Genomic DNA, 13080 nt, shown 5'->3' on the forward strand with positions numbered 1-13080 from the left:
CCATTAACAGGTGCTAGAATAATTTTTATAGTGGAGGTGCTGAGAGCCATTAAACCAGACTGTAAACCCTCTATGTAATGGAAACCATTTCAAGCCAGGGGGTGCATCAGCACCCCCCCGCACCCTCCAGTTCCAGGACCTATGTCCATTAATATAAGTTAAAACACATAACATGACCTAGGGCAACTAAATTCCTATACAGGTTGTTGCCAATGGGACAATTTAATGCAAGCCAAAATGTGCCAAACAATTCTCCAAGCAAAAGATTGGATGGGTGTAGAGGAGGGCTGGGGGTGGGGGAGAAATTCCATGAACCATTTTTCATTTAATCTGGTCTTGTAAATAATTCCCTGTAAATAAACAATAATCAAAACAATATAAAGATCTCCTAAGCTGTGAGAAATGATATGTAATGTATATTTTGATTAATACTTTTCTGAGCTCTGGTGAAAGGGGCCATTATAAAAATGAAGTTGGATAAGATGATTAAATGTTATTTACAGAAAGGACAAGGGCTGATTAAATCACCAAGGGGCTTTTCTTTATGGTTGCAGGGTTAAAAAAATGTATGTCGTTCGACAAAGATGTTTGCTTCATTTCAGTAATTAGAAACCAAACGATCTTGGACAGTCTGTCAGCCTCAATATGGTGGAATTAGCTGGTGGATCATGTAAATAAAATCTGTTTGATTAGACTGAAAATTAAATCATTATAATTTTCCTGATATCTTGGAATTTATTGTGGAGGTCTTGGAATAAAGACCTCCCACACCCTGCGGGAGAAAAAAAGAAAGAAAATAAAAGACCACCCTGAAGACTAATTTTAGGGCTAGATTTATCCTCCAGCTCTCATCTAGACACCTAAATAAGTGGCCAGTTTTTCAAAAGAGCAAAACCCCTATGCAGGCATCTGACATGAAATGCAAGGTTTTCAAAAGGGCTCAGAGTCCATGCGCTCCCATTGTTCTTAAGTGGGAGCTGAGCCCTTTTGAAAATCCGGTCCTAACTGGGGATGCCGAGCACTTGTGAGAATGGGCCGTGTGAGCATTTGTTTCTTTCTGGCCAACGGACCATGCCATTCCCTGCTCATGGACTTGGCTCATGTCACAATCTGGTTGCCATTAGGAAAACTCGAAGGCCCAGACCCTCCGAGGTATTTAGGCACCCAGTGCCCATTGAAATAATCTAAATACCGTTGAAGGCCTAGGCCTAGCCTCAATGTTTAAAATAAAAATTGATTAAAAAAAAATGAAAGGGGTTGGAAGAATCTTGGGTCAAATATTTCGCTCACGCTGGTGTAAATCTGGGGTAAGTTCACTGACTGGAGTAATACCATTGAGATCAATGGTTTACTCCAGATTTACACAGCACAGCTAAGAGCAAAGCTCAGTTCAAGGCCATTTATTTTATATGGATGGGAGACATTTTGATGCTTTTCAAACACTCTCATTGTTACAATGAAGATATAAAATGCAGCTGTTTTTGTCCAGGGTGAGAGTCCCTCCTGTGCAGACAGCCCAGCCAAGGCTTCTGAGCCACTTAAATCCTACATGAGACCCCAAAATAGGGGTTAAGTTGAATTTAAGGCCCGATGGCATTCGCTGCTCTGCAGAGCACTTGCATCCTTAATTATTTCATGTGCCTACGTGCACTCTTGCCCGCCTGTTTCCCCTACAATTTTGATTTGATACAGTATTCATCTTCCCTTCCTATCCTATGCTGCTGTGCATTGTTAAAAAGCTGCACATTCTACCCCAGAGGTAACTCTTTTCCTTGTGGGTACTGAAATTGGTTTCATTGTCCAACACAGAACCTTGCAGAGTAACACTGCCCCTGCTATGTGGGCCCAGGTTGTACTCTTAGGGTAAGTCTACACTGCAATCAGGCACCCATGCCTGGCCCGTGCCAGCTGGCTCACGCTCAGGGGCTGTTTCATTGCAGTGTAGACATTCGGGCTCGGGCTGCAGCCCAAGCTCTGGGACCCTCCCACCTCACAGAGGCCTAGAGCCTGGGCCCGAACATCTACACTGCGATGAAACAGCCCCTTAGCCTCAGCCTGGCGAGCCTGAGTCTGCTGGAACAGGCCAGCTGCGGGTGTCTAACTGCCTGTAGGCACAGGCTTAGATGACAATATCCACACAGGAGACAGAAAACTCTGTTTGGCCCTGGGGAAAGGAGAATGGCTGACTGACTCCATGTTCTGTTTCTGAGTAGAAGCAATGAATTCCCGGGGCACAATCTAGGGTTGCCAACTTGCTAATCTCACAAAACCAAACACCCTTGCCCGGCCCCCTTCCCTTCCCCAAGGCCCTGCTCCTGTCCCGCCCCTGCTCTGAGGCCCCACCCCCCACTCACTCCATCCCCTCTCTCTGTTGGCTGCTGGTGGGTCCAGAGCACCATTAGAACACCTAATTTTTCCCTGTGGGTGCTCCAGTCCTGGAGCACCCACTGAGTCGGCACCTATGGCAGCAGGTGCTCCCAGCCAAAGCATGCTGGGACTGGGTGTAGGATGGGAATAACATGACATTCAGCCCCAGGAGGAGGTCGGGGGGGAGGAACAAGGAGAGAGGGAATCCCAAAATGCCCTGGGCTGGGGGAAGGGAGGCTCCCCTAACAGCATGGGCAGTGGGAGGGGAGCAGGGCAGTCAGTTCTCCCCTCACACCACGGCAGAGGGAATATGGGCTCCCCTCATGCCATGAGCAGGGGAGTGAGCAGGGAGAGTGGGAGTCCACTCACAGCATGGACAGGGGGCAAGGAGTCGCAGTTGGGCTTCTCATACAACAAGTTAGTTCCTTATTCCCAGTTCCTAATTCAAAGGTATAATTATTTTTTTGTAAACTCTAAAGTGGAAGTTTCAAGTTTTAGAAATGTCACCAAAATAAGTGAGTGAATTTGATAAGATATATTCGTGTTTCGAAGAACTCACTTTTCTGAGATACAAGTCGGTCTTGAGTCCCATATTCCGGGATCCATAGAGTGTAAGGCCAGGAGGGACTATTAGATCATGTAGTCTGACCTTCTGTATAACACAGGCTGTGACCCTGCACCCAGTTACTGCTGTATTGAGCCCAATAACTTGTGTTTGGCTAAAGCAAATCTTCCAGCCTTGGTCAGAAAATATCCAAAGATGGAGAATCCACCGCTTCCCTTGGTAGTTCCAGTGGTTAATCAGCCTCATTGCTAAAAATTTGTGCTTTATTTCTAATTTGAATTTTGTCTGGCTTCAGCATCCAGTCACTGGTAGTTCTTATGCCTTTCTCTGCTAGATTAAAGAGCCATTTAGTGCATCTATGAATTCTGTGGCTGGCGTATCTTCATTTCCTTTCCCTTTCCATTCCAAAATGCCAGAATAGCCCGTACCAACTCTGAGTGTTATCAAGCTTGTGGAAACATACAAAATGGTTTCCAGAACTATTCCAACAACTTCATACCTGATATGACAAGACATTTGCTTTAATAAATTCTAACTTTTATGCAAATAACTTTTATGTCCTCTGTTGAACTAATCAACGTTTGAAATATGGTTTTAATTTAGATTATATATTCAAATTGAGGAGAGGGATTAGCAATATGAGAATGAAAGACAGCTGTGTGCCTCAGTAGAAAAAGAGAATTTACACAAGTTACTTTGTTTCTGTTTTCCTTTTGGTGCAAGATGAAGGAATTTTGAATAAACTAGTAAATTTCGCTAGTCTCTTCTGCTACGGTGAGACACTTTTTCAGCCACATAAAGAGGGGGGAAGGATTGAAAACAGTGTTCAGACAATGCTGTTCTCAGCCATGGCAAAAATACATTGCTTTCTTGGACTCTATTTTTGATTTATTTGTATGTAGTAGCACCTAGAGGCTGCAGTCAGTGACCATTGTGATAAATGCTTTACATGCATAAAATATAACTAAATATACCATTTTTGGTAAACAAACTTCAGGAGCTTTCAACTTGTAAATTTCATTGATTTCACCCACCCACCCACCAAATATGAAATCAACCCAAAGTTTTTTGTTTTTTTTTAATTGTACACAGGTTGCCATTTTCATTCCATGTGCACATCTGAGGGCAACCCCTGCCCCATCACCCCCATGGGTCCAGACCGTATAGACGCAATGAGATTGAGACAGTTCTGTTTTGCAAGGGGTGCAGAGCACAGCAGTCAAGCACCACGATACTCAGATCTTGGGGAGAGGGCTCCTTGTGCAGCCACATACAATGGCTCTCTGAGGGATGAGGTGGAGGTGGAGATTCGTCTATCTGAGGCCAGTGTAGGGGCTGTGCAGCGATCTGTCCTGGGGGAGGATTTTTCTTTCTCTTGCCCCCATGGATAGCTGTAGGGCCCATCACAGTTAGAATAGAATAAAACAGTGATGTCGATGCAGAAGTCAGTTGGAGTTTTAGCAGCAAAAAGAACTCCATGTAATGTAATGATGCAAAGATTCATCCATTGGTTATGCTCTGATTTATTAGCATTTCCTTCTTTTTTTATGCACTTCCCCTAATTGGGACCCTGACATCTGACCCAGGCCTATTCTATTCTATTTTGGTGTCCCTGTCACTGTAGTATCTGAGTGTCTACAACTTGAAAGGCACTTTAACTAATAAAGGCCCTACAGGGTTATTATCACAATGGTCTCTTCTGGCCTTATAATCTATGAATCTATGTTCTGAAAACATGTGGTCTCAGAAATCTGTTCAAGGAATGTGACTAATATCTAAGGGTACGTCTACACTACAAGACTATTTCGAATCAACTTAATTCGAATTTGTGGAATCGACCTTATGAAGTCGAAGTTGTGTATCCACACTAAATACACTAGTTCGACTGTGTGAGTCCACAGTAACGGGGCCAGTGTCGACTTTGGAAGCGGTGCACTGTGGGAAGCTATCCCACAGTTCCCGCACTCCCCGCTGCCCATTGGAATCCTGGGATTTCCCCCCCAATGCATGCTGGGGGGAAAAATGTGTCAAGGGTGGTTTTGGGTAATTGTCATCATTGAACCGTCAATCACGCCCTCCCTCCCTCCCTCCCTCCCTGAAAGCGCCTGCGGGCAATCTGTTCGTGCACTTTTCTGCTCAGTGACAGTGCGGGCGCCACAGCACTTTGAGCACGGATCCCGCTGCAGTTATGGCCGTTGTCAACTCCTCGCACCTTATCGTCCACCTCTTCCACAGTCAGCTGCTGAGAAATAGGGCTACTTTTCAATGGTGCTGCGAGCACTGGTGGACCATGGGGGACGTTTTACCAACATCAACGTCGGGTGGCCAGGCAAAGTTCATGACGTGCGTGTTTTCAGGAACTCTGGTCTGTTTAGACGCCTGCAGGAAGGTAGTTTCTTCCCGGACCACAAAATAAGTCTTGGGGATGTGCAGATGCCTATAGTGATCGTCGGGGACCCAGCCTACCCGCTAATGCCCTGGCTCGTGAAGCTCTGTGCAGGCGCCTTTCACAGCGACAAGGAACTCTTCAAGTACCAGCGAGCAGTGAGCAGCGTGACCTGTGACTGTTCAGTTTCTTTACAGAGAAGCTGAAGCTGCCCCTGTTTCTTTACCAAGTGACTGTTGACTAGCATCTGCAGTTACATACCCCACCCACCCCGCTTCCCCAACTTCCAACACACGTTTAAAAATAAAATACATGTTCCACTGTAACTTTACAAAGGTTTCTTTATTGATGACTTTGCGTTACAGGGTTGAAACTGGGACACGGACTGTGCTGGGTAGGGTGTGCAGTGATGTAAAGACCGCCTGTAAACTCGAGGAATGACAGGCTCCTGCTCCCAGAGCGGTCTGCAGTGCCGGACTGGATGTTTCAACGGAGCCTGCCATCCCTCCTTTTTGGGACTCTGTGTGCGGGGGCTATGTGGCCTTTTGGCGGGGGAGGACGGATACAGATTCCTCTGCTGCGTGGCTCTGTGGTCCAGGACAGGGACCATTGCATGAGATCTGTAACCCCCCTCCCCCGCTACAAAGTCACGTACCCCCCCACCCACACAGAACCTGCAAACCACCTCCCATACCGACCAGGGTGCGTACTGACTGCAGTGTGTGTGTGTGACCTGCTGCTGATCCTGCCCCCATGTCTGTACCCTGGTAAAGGTGATTGTCCTGTCAAATTACCAACCCCCTTCCCCCCCTTCAAACACAGTCTCCTCTAAAAGAACATGATGGAAACAGTAATTAACAGAAAAGTATTTTTTATTATCAACTAGACAGTTAGGGGATGAAACTGGGATGGGGGCTTGGGTGAGGCGGGAAGGAAAGGACTTTTCAAAATGTAGGGTATGAGAGCTTTTGGGTACTTGAGCACTCTGCTGGGGTGCAGTGACAGTTTACACGGCCTCTGGCGCCCCTCCTTCTGGTTATTTTGGGTGAGGGGGGTATGGGACTTTGTGGCGGGGGAGGGCGGTTGCAGATACACTGCAGGGGGGCTCTGTCCTCCTGCCGGAGGTCCTGCAGAACATGCACAAGGCGCAGGAGCATGTCCGTTTGCTCTCTCATTAGTCCAAGCAGCATTTGAGTCGCCTGCTTGTCTTCCTCACGCCACCTCTCCTCCCGTTCGCTGAGTGAGCGCTGGCACAGAGAGAGGGTCTCCCTCCACTGGCTCTGCTGGTCCGCGTCGTCTCGGGAGCACCCCATAAGTTCAGCGAACATCTCGTCCCGTGTCTTTTTATTTCGCCGCCTAATCTTTGCCAGCCTCTGTGAGGGGGATGCTGTGGCGGGTCTGGAGACAGTCCAAGCTGTGTGATGGGAAAAAGGGAGTGAATTCCTTGCCAAGATAAATTTTTGCGAAGAATGAACACAGTCTAATCTGTCTCTGTGAATTCTGGGTTGAGATCCCAGTGCCTGATGGGGCAAAAACCATTTTCGCGGGTGGTTCTGGGTAAATGTCGTCAGTCATCCCTTCCTCCGGGAAAGCTACAGCAGACAATCATTTCAAGCCCGTTTTCCCTGGATTGCCCTGGCAGACGCCACAGCGTGGAAACCATGGAGCCTGTTTTGCCTTTTGTGCCTGTCACCGTATGTGTACTAGATGCCTCTGACAGAGGCGGTTCAGCAGCGCTACACAGCAGCATGCTTTTGCTTTTGCATGACAGCAGAGATGGTTACCAGCCATATTGTACCATCTACCACACCATAAATTGGTAATAAGATGGGCATGGTTAGCAGTCCTTTTGCACTGCACCATTTGCTGCTGTCATAAGTGCCCCTGGCTGCTCTTAGCCAGGGGCGCAAAAGCCAAAATTGGGAATGACTCCCTGAGTCAATCCCTCCTTTTTGGTATCTAAAAATAGAATCAGTCCTGCCTAGAATATGGGCAAGTGTACTAGAGAACCACTGTATCAGAGAACCAGAGAGCACAGCTGCTCTGTGTCAGATCCTGCATAGATTATGAGCTGTATGCTATTCACAGGGGGTGCTCCTGCAACAACCCCACCTGTTCATTCCATTCTTCCCCAGCCTTCCTGGGCTACCATAGCATTGTCCCCCCACTTGTGTGATGAAGTAATAAAGAATGCAGGAATAAGACACAGTGACTTGTTAGTGAGAAATGAGTGGAAGGCAGCCTCCAGCTGCTATGATAGTCCAGATAGGACATTAAGGAGTGTGGAGGAGAGGAGCCCAGCATCCTGCTGCTAGTCCAGGGGCAATTGAATCTTTTCTTTACACATGAAGGGTTGGGGGCTGATGAAGCTCAGCCCCCTGTGGCGATGATGACGATGGTTATCAGCCATATTGTACCATCTACCAGGAAAAATTAGGGCCAGGCGCCCTTGATCGACCTAACGGATGGTAGTCTGCATGGTTACCAGTCCTTTTGCACTGCCCCATGTGCCAATAGGCTGATGATGACGACGACGGATACCAGTCGTATTGTACCATCAGCCATCCATAGCGTGGGGGGAGCAAGGATGTTGGTGTTGAGTGCTGCACCATCGCGTCTATCTGCAGCATTCAGTAAAGATAGGGTGACATGTAAAAGAGTCAAGAGAGGATTGTTTTCCCTTTCACTTCTGGGGGTGGTTGGGGGGCTGCGTAAATTGCCGAGCTATGCCCTGACCCACCGCGGACACTGTTTTTGACCCTAGAAGCATTTGGAGCTCAGCCAAGAATGCAAATCCTTTTCGGAGACAGCAGGAACTGTGGGATACCTTGCGTCCTCAGTCCCCCCTCCCTCCATGAGCGTCCATTTGAATCTTTGGCTTTCCGTTACGCTCGTCACGCAGCAGCGTGCTGAGTCTCTGCTATGCCGTCTGTCCGGAGATTTTTAAAAAATACTCTGGACCAGGCGTAACATTACAGTAATTCCCCTAATTACATGCAGGAGTCTCCGAGCGAGATCACCCTGAGGACGGTCACTGAAGGAGATAGAGAGCACATGCTGCGTGAAAGCCAGCACAAACCAGGGCCCTACGCAGCCGTGCTCGGGGAGGCAATGCTCCCTGAGTACCTCATGAAAGCCTGGCGCGGAAAAGTGTGCTACCACGGAGCACCCAATAAGGCAGCTCTCCCCAGGAACCTCCTGTGGAGGCTTTTCGATTACCTCCAGGAGAGGTTCGTGGAGATCTCCCAGGAGGATTTCTGTTCTATCCCCATATATAGAGAGACCTCCTTTTCACATACTTCAGATTCCCTGTTATATTAAGAATAAAAGTTTACATGGTTAAAGCACTTACCGACTGCTCCTTCCCCTGATTCAGGATCCGGGTTAATGGCCGGGGAGGGTTGGTAGGGGATCTCCGTGACGGTAATGAAGAGATCCTGGCTGTTGGGGAAACCAGCGTTGTAAGCGCTGTCGCCTGCCTCGTCCTCCAGAAACTCTTCTTCATCTTCCCCGTCCGCGAACATCGCCGAGGAACTGGCCGTCGACACTGTCCCATCGTCAGAGTCCATGGTCACTGGTGGGGCAGTGGTGGCAGGCTCCGTAGCGTCCGTTTGCCGCTTTGTTTTTTTGGTAGCCTTGTCTGGGGTCCTTGATTTTCACGCGGCGCTGCGTTGCATCCCGGCTGTATCCTCTGTCTCTCATGGCTTTGGAGACCTTCTCGTAGGTCTTTGCATTCCGTTATTTGGAGCGCAGCTCCGAAAGCAGAGACTCCTCGTCCCTCACTCCGATCAGATCCAAGAGTTCCCAGTCAGTCTATGCTGGGTCCCTCTTTCTATTCAGAGATTACATGAACTCCTCTGCTGGAGAGCTCTGCATCGCTGCCGGTGCTGCTGAGCTCGCCCCGATGTCCAACCACGAAATGAGATTCTAACTGTCCAGACAGGAAAAGGAATTCAAATTTTCCCGGGACTTTTCCTGTGTGGCTGGTCAGAGCATCCGAGCTCGGACTGCTGTCCAGAGCGTCAACAGAGTGGTGCAGTGTGGGATAGCTCCCGGAGCTAGTAAGTTCGATTTGCATCCACACCTAGCCTAATTCGACATAGCCATGTCGAATTTAGCGCTACTCCCCTCGTCGGGGTGGAGTACCGAATTCGAACTAAAGAGCCCTCTAGGTCGAACTAAATGGCTTCCTGGTGTGGACGGGTGCACGGTTAATTCGAATTAACGCTGCTAAATTCGAATTAAAGTCCTAGTGTAGACCAGGCCTAAGTAAATGAACACTAGAAAGAAGTTCCTCCCATGTTTGTATTAATGTGGAGGTATCTCCAAAGATACTGATTTTCTTCCCTCCCCACCCAGAGAGTTGTCTTCTGTGTTTCTGAGATGTTCCTATAAAATTAAAGTGTAAGCGAAGAATGATGGGAAACAGTAGATTCCATTATGTGACAAGCACGCTTTGTTGACTTGTGGAATAAACGGCTGATTCCATTAGGCCTTCCAAAGCTTCCCAGTTAGGTTATTAAAGTGTGTTTTAAACATTTTGGTAAAAGGTATGTTAATAACGACATGGGATTGAAACACTCATGTTAGGCTTGTTTTAGTCCAGGAGGCATGGCCCAGTGATGTCAATACAGGAGCTGTAAATTCTAACAGTGGCTCTGATATTGACTTCTGTAGCCTGGTACTCAAATTACACTTTACTTTGAAGTTTCCACTTTATCTCTAGGTCACAGTTTCCATATTTGTAAAATGGGGATAATAAGAATGACCTACCTGAGAATCAATGACATGAATGAACATCAATAACGATTGCACAATTAATGTTTGCAAAGCATTTGAAGATAAAAGCACTACGTATAATATTAATAAATGGTAGCATGACGATTTGATATGCTCCAGTGCTTTCTATAATACACAATGCGTACCACACAAGCCAGATTTTCCTTTCATAATGTTGTTCCACTGACTTCCACAGAGATCATTTGATTTAATATGTTTACTGTGCAAACAGTTACATTTTAAATGTAGAAGTTTAGCACTCAAAAGTTAACCTTTTAATTACATCCATCCTAGAAGGTAGCGGCTCTGCTGGGTATATGTGTGACATAAAATGATGGCAAAGGATCTGAAATGTTGGCAATTAATAGAGTTATGTATACGGAGTAGAAAGGACCATGGTAAGATTAGCTAAACTGAGCTCCAGAAATATAATCTGGGTTGTTTTTCTTTTCATTCCATAACCAAATATTCTATTAGGGTCAAATTCTGCTTGATGTAAGTAGGTACCACTCCCACTGAGCTGGATTCTCCTACACTAGGGGCTGAATTTGATCCACAGAATTCAAACAGGAAGAGGACTAAGTAAGGAAGAGGTCTTTGTAAGGAAATCACCACCACTACCAGAACCAGATTTGTTCAGTGCTGTAGCTGTGATGGTCCCAGGATATTAGAGAGACAAGGTGGATGAGGTAATATCTTTTATTGGACCAACTTCTGTTGGTGAGAGAGACAGGCTTTTGAGCTGTACGGAGCTCTCCTTCAGGTCTTCTTCAGGAAGCTTAGGCAGTCAATCCCTGTTTAGACCAGCAGAGGATCTAGACCTATACATTTACTGGCCTCTACAAACTTTGAGATTGTGGAATTGGTATGTGTATTCCTGAAGCACAGAAACATTTTGGTGAGCAGCAGTTAGTTTAGTTCTCTCTCCTCTGACTGAATCACAGCTATGCTGGCACAAATGAACCACAAAGTGTGCTCAAGAGGCTTTCTGTGGGAGCTGTGCCAACGTGCAGGAGGACCAACAGAGGGGACATTCAGGGTGAGTGTACTGGAATGAGACTAGGTGGGGCATTCTTACAACCCAGTGAATCTATACTGCTGTGACAGCTCATAAGGGCATGATTTAGGACAGCCCTTAGGCCTATCCTATCCTGTGATGAGGGCTGAACTGGCCTCCCACAGACCCAGAATCCAAGAGGGACAAGTGGCCTCCCTTTTCTCCATACACCAGTCCTAACTCTGGTGTAAGAATGAAGCAGGGTGCTGGAGTTTGTCTAGATACTGCAGTGACAGATGCATAGATAGACTGTACATCTGCCTGTTAATCTGGTCTACTCTTCCAGTTTAAATTGATTTCTGCTGCTACCTCAAGGGTTTACTTTCTTGGGCAGGCACATTGCTTTACTTCAGCTACTCTCAATGATATTACTATTGGATGATCTTTTGTTGAAGGTAGACGGCAAAGGGACAAATTCCATAAATTCGTATTCGTTCCTTACTCGGGCCTTTCTCAATAGGAGCACTTTATAGATAGTGGTCCCTTCAGGCCTTAAAAAAGTGATCAGCTAATTCAGTCTGTTGCTTCACACAAGCCATAGAATCTTCCCTCGTGATTCCTGCATCGAGACCCATAGCCAGTCCATTATTAACCTTCTTCTGCTCGAGCCTGATGCAAAACCCACTGAGGTCTTGTAACTGACTACTGTGGGAGATGGATCAGTCCTTACAAGAGATGTAATTCCCATCATTTTCATAGGCAATGAGTAAAAAGAGAGAGGGGCACTGTCATAGTTCACAGCAGCTACCCCTGTATTCTCTCTCTATAGTTCAGCAAGGGCACCCACTCTCAGGCATCCAGCTCCCCAGCCATCACCTCTCTTGGGCAGAGATATGCATTTCTCTCCCTCCTGACCAGAGTATTTCCAGCCTGCATAGTTCCCTGCCTATTCTATGAATTCCTCAGCAAGTCAGACTGCCGCAGCAGGCTGGCTTTGCCTTCTCCATGGAGGTATACACAGCATAATTGCCTACAGTAAATTACCCCCCAACTCTTTCTATGCAAGTACATTTATTCTTAAGGTAAAAGCATTACAGAGAAAACATTAAAACAATAAAAAACCTAACAAACATGCTAATAAGCGTACCAGATATCACTCAAACAGGGGCTCTGGCAGGTGAACAGTCCTTCAAACCCCATTCAGAGGTTTTCCTGTGTTTACAAGTTCATAACACTTTTTTCCCTCAGAACAAGAACATCCATCAAGCAGTATATCACTCCTTTACACAGCCTGGGTCCCTGATCTGCAGTGGCCGTCAATAAGTAATCACCCAGACAATGGTCCCATCCTCAGGGAGAACCTATAAAAGGCTGAGTTTTTGGCATTACTGAGGTGGAGGGGTACCTTGTTTAAAATAATCATTTGAAGCTCAGAACACTTCCCAGGGTTTACATTAGTCGTGTCTCCCCCCTCCCCCCGCAGTGACATCACACACAATCCCACAACAATACACAAACATTTGCATTTTTAAAACAACAAATTCCTAAGATACTTAAACTTAATTCAATAAGGTTTGTCCAGGATATTGCAGGAAAGTGCCTTGTCACAGGCACATCAGAGAGGTTCCTGACTGAATAAAATACCACTCAAAGGGCAAAAGGCTAAGACTGGATATATTTATTAAGTCCTTGTTGAGCCAAAACTCCCATTGAAGTCGGGGCAGAGGGAGTAAGCAGAGGCAATGGGTTGTGGGGGGCATGCAAGGTCACATCCCTCTCCCGGTTTGCTGTTTGGCTTCTACTGAGCATGCTCAGATGGATTGAGCATGCTCAGTAACACTGCTGAAGCCGGCTGCCCTAACTCTGTTCCCCCACTATCAGCAGGCATGGGTTGTCTCTGAGAGTAAGAGCCCCATATTTGCCCATATGAAAACAACTTAAGCTATGTATTTGTAGTCCCTGATTTTCTTAAACAGATTCCATAAA

Source organism: Mauremys mutica, chromosome 6 (assembly GCF_020497125.1).
Source record: "Mauremys mutica isolate MM-2020 ecotype Southern chromosome 6, ASM2049712v1, whole genome shotgun sequence".
NCBI classification, from domain to species: domain Eukaryota; kingdom Metazoa; phylum Chordata; order Testudines; family Geoemydidae; genus Mauremys; species Mauremys mutica.